Source organism: Garra rufa, chromosome 19 (assembly GCF_049309525.1).
Source record: "Garra rufa chromosome 19, GarRuf1.0, whole genome shotgun sequence".
Taxonomy (NCBI): Eukaryota; Metazoa; Chordata; class Actinopteri; order Cypriniformes; family Cyprinidae; genus Garra; species Garra rufa.
In genome coordinates, this window is record NC_133379.1 from 33,122,779 (window position 1) to 33,130,423 (window position 7,645).

Sequence of the window (7,645 nt, forward strand, 5' to 3'; positions counted from 1 at the left end):
AAACTATTTAACAAATATGTTATTTTCAAACTGTATTTAACATGTCCACAATGTAAGTTGCCTACAATAATTATAAATTTTGAAATGTAATGTTTATGCTTTTGGAAAAATATCTTTTTTATCCTAAATCAGGCTTATTATTTTGCATTTTAAGCTCATTTTGGCCAAAAAGTGTGCTTTCTGCAAATGTAATTGAGTGAGTGTACTTATTTAGTGTTTAATATGAGTTTGAATCATATTGTGTGACATATATAGCCATATACTGAAAGCATATACTATCCCTTTAATTCTACAGTAAGGTGACCAGATTTTTGGAATGAAAACTGGGGACATTTCCTAGTCAAGTGGTCAAAATAGCACTGAAATCTTACTTGAGATTATCTACGAATAAAAAAAAAAACGGGGACAATTTTTTTTTAAATTGTTGTGGGTTCCATAAATTAATATTATAATTGATAATTACATTGACGTTTGAGGATCAAACTTACTGTAGTTTTTTAATACAATAGTCAATAGTAACTGTTGCAAATAGCAAACATATCAAAACAGTAGTACACTGTAAAAAGTTGTCACCAGTTTCAACTTAAGAACACAAGTTCAGCAGCTGTCTAAAAATTTTTAAGTTAGATCAACATAAAACTACAGGTAATTTCAACTCACAGACAACTGCTCCTGATATTCCCTGATTTTATTACATTTTAATTAATGTCTGACGGTGTTGACCAAAGGTGAGGACACAACAATTTTACAATTGAAATTTTTTATTTTTTAAACTAATAGCAGTTATAGTTGCTGGACATGTTTTGTCCGTGTCTCAAGAATGACTGATTTGCAACTATAAAAAGAAAAATAGACAACACTGAGAAACAAAAAAATACATAAAAACTCTCCATACCTCCGCTTGTGCCCAAAAAGAATCTCTCTGGATTCTTTGGATCTCCGCAGCTGCGAATGTACGCTTATAATTAGTGCCCTGGAAATAATAAGGAGACAGTTTGATTTGTTTACAATTGTTCTGATTTTAATACAATTGAATTGCCTGACTAGCTATACTTTTCAAAACAACTTCATCATTTAGGATTAATAAAGCCTGCCTGCTAGTAGTCAGAAACTGTCATGAACTCATACCACAATGGCCTGTCTGTCTTCTGTCCGGCGGCTGGGTCTCCCTCTCGGCCCCTGCGTCAACACTGTAGCACTATAGGCCAGAGTACAGATCCTCTCCTCTGTGATTTCATCCAAAGTGTGGGCAGGAAGAAATATGTGAACTTCCTGAAGCATTAGACAAAGATAGCAACAGACAAAAATGTTTTTTAGCTTTTTATTTCATTTAAAACATAAAATCCCTCCTGACAAGACTAACAAGAGTTCTAAAAGACAAAAATGAATGGTAAAATTGAATTTAAGCTGTCCTCGTGCTCACATGTTCACAAAAACACAAATGCCTATTATGCTGCCTAAATCAATTTACTCAAAAATGTTAATTAAAGCCCTCTTTTAGATATTCCCCTCTTTTACCTTAAAGAAGGCCCTGATCGCCGGTAAATGACTGGCGCATTCAGCTTTGCGGTACTCGTCTACTTCTTTTCCTACCTGAGAGACCACAAACACTGGGTAAAGGTAAATCCCATAATGTGTGTTTTACATCAAAATGTGTGGAGGATGAACTAACCCATAATATCATAGCAATGCGGGGTTGAGCTTTTCCCACCCTGCACATCCCATAAAGTGGCCGTCTAGGGTGAAGTTTAGCTGTCAGCTCTTTCAATCCACCTACTGTAAAAAACAAGCATATAAGCAAGCCTGTAACATTAAATCTTATGTCTAACACTTTTTGGTGTTCTTACCTCCAGAATCAGCCAGTTTGAGTCTGTTCATTATTCCATCATAGGCGAATAAAGCCCTGTACACAGAGATAGAAGAAAACAGCCACAGGAAATATTAAAGTTTCACCTTATTTCATTAGGATGGATAACTCAATTTAGAGACAAATTATAAGTGCAGACAAGCTTTCTGATAATTTAGTAACAGATTTATGAATGCTTCTGTAATGATGTTTGATATGCAACTATTACAGACGGTTCAAACACTCTCTGATGCTTCAGAATGAAACAATGCATTAAGAGCATTGAAAACCTTTGGTAAATTTAACTTATTTTGTCTTCTGGGAAACATGTAAGTATCTTCTGTAGCCTCGACAGAGCAGTACTAAGTGAAAAAAAATATGATATTTAGGAAAAAAAGAAAAATTTACACATTTTCATTCTGTTCAAAAGTTTTCACCCCCGGCCTCTTAATGCAATGTTTTTCTTTCTGGAGCATCAGTGAGCGTTTGAACCTTCTGTAATAGTTGCATATGAGTCTCTCAGTTGTCCTCAGTGTAAAAAGATGGATCCCAAAATCACACAGTCATTGTTGGAAAGGGTTCAAATACACAAAAATGCTGAAAACCCAAAGAATTTGTGGGACCTGAAGGATTTTTCTAAAGAACAGCAGGCAGTTTAAGTGTTTAGGACAAACAAGGGGCTCATGAACAACTATCACTAAACAAACACCAAAAAACACACAACTGTGGATAATTCAGGTAAACTTTTGAACAGGGTAATTTGTATAAATTTTCTTTTGTAAACATTTTTTCATGTGAAATATCTTACTCAGGTCAGTACTAAATAAAACATAACATGAATTTTGTATGATTCCACTTATTTTGGTAAAATAATTAACATTTTGCAGATTCTGCAAGGTGTATGTAAACTTTTGATTTCAACTGTATAAATATGTACAACAGTAATTTAACAGGGGGCAAAAAAAAGCTCATTTTAGGCACAAATGGCAGCATTTCCTGTGAATGATGTCCATATAAAGGACCCTTCTTGTATCCCTAGGGTCTTCTATAATCTGCTCACACCCACCAACAAAAGGCCAGTTTTCCCACGTTCTCATGAGAACAATGTCAACAACATGTAACTACAACAGTAAATACAGTTGCACGACAAACCTGTCCACTCAATTTAGAAACATTACGAACAAAAAAAACATCTATGAATTTGGTTATTTGGACACCGGAGCCATTCTGTCTGTCGTTCTTGGAAATCACTATGCAAAGTATGTCATAGTCATTCTCAAAAGCCTATAAGGATAATCGCATACACTGTTAATCCAAACATTTTTCAACTTCTAGGCAAATAGTCTGAGCTATATTAAAAGAAACGACTTACACAAATGACTTGAGCTGAATCCCTTAGACCGCATACAAGACATTGTCAAGCATGTTACATCTAACTTACATAAGACACACATTTAAGCTGCTTAGGTGCTACAATGTTGTTACTATTCATGTGATGTTTTTGTAAGTTTACTTATTTATGCAAGATGCTACAAGCACCAGTGTTTTCATACAGTGGGCATTTTTTAGGTTTTTGTCTATTTTGCATTCATAACTTGTCTTTTTTTAGACTAGTGGAAAGAAAACATACAAAATACAAATTTAAGTGTTTAGTTTTACACATTGTCTATCTGTATCTGTGCATTTCAATTACAATACATATATTTAAAGGTGCTTTTCTTAAAATTATTTTTTCAGAAATCAGCCAACTTTAAAGTTTTGTTCTATTTATCTATATTTTGAGGGGTTTTGTCAGAGGGGTTTGTTCATATATTGTTTGATTTGATTTATTAAATATTTTCTGGCTGTTGACAGTATTTTCTGATTTATGGAGCGATAAAAAGACATACAGTTTAGGTCAAAAGTTTACAAACACCTTGCAGACTCTGAATCTGTTAATTATTTTACCAAAATAAACGGGTTCGTACAAAATGCATGTTATCTTTATTTAGTACTGACCTGAGTAAGATACTTTACATAAAAGACATTTACATATAGTCCACAAGAGAAAATAATAGTTGAATTTACAATGTAAAATTTCACATACACTTGATTCTTTTTTTTTTTTTTTTTTGGTGATAGTTGTTCACGAGTCCCTTGTTTGTCCTGAACAGTTAAACTGTCTGCTGTTCTTTAGAAAAATCCTTCCACAAATGATTTGGTTTTTCATCATTTTTGTGTATTTGAACCCTTTCAAACAGTGACTGTATGATTTTGGGTTCAATCTTTTCACACTGAGGACAACTGAGGGACTCATATGCAACTATTAATGAAGGTTCAAACACTCACTGATGCTCCAGAAAGAAACACCGCGCATTAGGAGCCGGGGGTGAAAACTTTTGCACATAATGATGTGTACATTTTTTTTATTTTGCTTAAATATCATATATTTTTTCATTTAGTCCTCATTCCTTCAGAAGCTACAGAAGATACTTACATGTTTCCCAGAGGCAAAATAAGTTAAATTTACCCTGATCATCAAATTCAGAAGTTTTCACCCTCTCTTAATGCATCGTGTTTCCTTCTGGAGCATCAGTGAGCGTTTGAACCTTCTGTAATAGTTGCATATGAGTCCCTTAGTTGTCCTCAGTGTGAAAATATGGATCTCGAAATCATACAGTCATTGTAAATGGTTCAAACACACAAAAATGCTGAAACACTAAAGAATTTGTTGGACCTGAAGGGTTTTCTGAAGTACAGCAGGCAGTTTAACTGTTCAGAACAAACAAGAAACTCATGAACAACTATCACTAAAAAAAAAAAAAAAAAAAAACACAGCTGTGGATAATTCAGGTTACAATACAGTATTAAGAATCAAGTGTATGTAAACTTTTAAACAGGATGATTTTTATAAGTTCAACTATTATTTTCTCTTGTGGACTATATGAAAACATCTTTTATGTGAAATATCTTATTTAGGTCAGTACTAAACAAAAACAACATGCATTTTGCAGATTCTGTAAGGTGTATGTACTTTTGACCTTAACTGTATACTGTATGTATATCCTCTAACTCAAAAATATCAACAAAATGTGAAGTACAGTGTTTATTAGTTACAATTTTTACCCTTTTCACCTATAGTGTCTTTACTGCACTGTAGACTATAAAACATGATGCTTTATTATTATAGATAGACATACTATATTCTATAAAAAAAACTGAGGAAATGACAGAGACAGGAAGGTTATGAAGATGTAGAGTCCTGCTTCCGTGTTTAGACTAGCACCTTCTTGACATCTGGCACTTTCTATCTCCGTTTAATGCGCTTGAATCATTATTAAAATTAAATTCGAATAACCTGAAGTGGGTAAAGCTAAATAATGTAATACATTTCTAAACTAAACATTATGAAATGAGGACATGGTTTGAATAATTTAATGAGGCCTTGGTTTAAAAACAAAAAAAGCTTAGAGTTTAACACCAAATCAGATGAAATGCAGTTTGAATGTCAGGAAAGAAATCCAAAAGGTTTCTCTTATCACAAACACACACTAAATGAAGTTCAGAATTATACTTTTTTTTTAGCTCACAAACAACCAACATTGTTTCTTTTGAAAATTCCTTTCAGCGGCGACATTCTCCCTTTTCAAACATTTCCTGTGACAAGAACAACAGGAACTGCTCAGCCCGTGGAGATGTCTGCCTTTTAGCCCCCAGCATGGTCAAAAACAATCACTGTCTGAAGTACCATGTTCAACAGATGCTTGACCCACACACACCTCCATGCTTGGGTTTATCATCTCAGACTGTAGGATAGTTTGTCATACAGGGTGATTTTGCAGATAAACATGCTAATTAAGATAAGCAGGGGTATTTACAGAGGAAATTGGTCTGGGAGGGGGTTGTTTGGTCATTAAGATAAGACAGACATTCTGAAATGTAATTCGTCAGATCAAGACGAAATGTATAATGTTACAAAAGATTTCTATTTCAGATAAATGCTGTTCTTCTGAACTTTCTATTCATCAAAGAAACCTGAAAAATTTACTCAGCTGTTTTCAACATAATAATACAGTTTTTTAGCAGCAAATCAGAATATTCTAATGATTTCTGAAGGATCGTGTGTCTGGAGTAATGATGCTAAAAATTAGCTATGAAAACACAGGAATAAATTATATATTTAAATATATTCCAAGTAAAGTAAATATTTTAAATAGCAAAAATATTTCAGAATTTTACAGTTTTTGCTATACTTTAGATCAAATAAATGCAGGCTTGGTAAGCAGAAGAGTCTTCTGTAAAAAAATAAAAATAAAAATTTTACTGTTCAAAAACTTTTGATTGGTAGTCTACAATATACTAGACTAGCTAGTTATATTTAAATATATTTTTTTAACAAAATCATGAAGGCGCACATTTTTTTGTGTGTGTAATGTGACCTAATTATTTTAAATATTATTTTTTTGTATTAATTTAAACAGGGTTGAGGAACACTGAAATCTACCTTACCATCTGTGTAGTGGAATATCTGCACATTATTTATTTTCTTTCCAAGTAATTTCAGCACGAGCAGTGTTTTATGTCGTTGTCGGCGTCTGTGAATAATTAATAACTAAAAAACACAAATATAACTAACGGAAAATTATCTTTTATTCAAAGCCTGAAAGCGCGCCTTGAACTACCGCCTAGCAGAGTGGCGCAGCGGAAGCGTGCTGGGCCCATAACCCAGAGGTCGATGGATCGAAACCATCCTCTGCTAGCTGTTTTTTTTTTTTTTTTCGCTTTTGCGAAATAAAATAGTTTGCATAGGTTATGTGAATAATATGTTATTTCAATGCATTATATATGTATTATAATTATTATTATTGTTGTTTTTGTTAAATTAATTAAAGCTATTATGCTTGATCAGAAACATTTTAGGGATAAAATAAAAATTACAATAACTAAATTTAAAACAACTTAACGTATCTTTCCCAGTATTTTATGTTAGGTTTTTACTGTATCTTGTCTGTCTGAAATATATTATTAGATGTAGATTTTAAAAATAATCAAATAAACAAAAACCGTTTTCATACCAGTTTGTTGACGATCGTGGATTCAGGACGTCTTCTTTTGCAGTGAGTAAAGACAAACTGTATGTATCCAGATCAACTTCCCTCATTGATTTCATGATGTTACTTTATAAGCTATTATATCCAATCCTTACATGCAAAACAAACGTGACTAAAGTAGCCTGTAACGTTAGTCATACAGCAGATCTCGCTATGGCAGCAGCTATAAGTTATGTCCTCCTGAAAGATTAAAATAGCCAGCATTTGTCAATTGTATGCAAACTCGTAGGAAGCTTAGAAAAAAAAAGCCATAAGCCACTCCTGCTTGTTGGAATAAATAGCGGTTTGCATTGTTTCAAAGGTTAGCCACTGACAAATCCCACCCATTCAATTGAAATTAAAAAAAAAAAAACAATATTGAGTTAATGCTTGATTTTGAATGAACAATAAATTGCAAAAATAGCCTACACCGGTGGCTTTAAGACATTTTCAATGCAATGTTTAACGTTTTATAACCCTTTCATTAACCCGATCATTTAATCAATTTACGTATGTTGTGTAAGTAGTAAGTTATATCACATATGTTTATGCTTACAAACATATTTGTTAATAAATATATAGCAGGTTAGGTGAGCTACGAAAGATATTTAGAAATATTATTTTATTCTTTAAAAAACATTTTTTATTCTTTAGTACATTTAATGCACACACAAATGCAATCTCAGATGAATAAATACAAGACAAAGAATATTAGTATTTCAAATAGAAG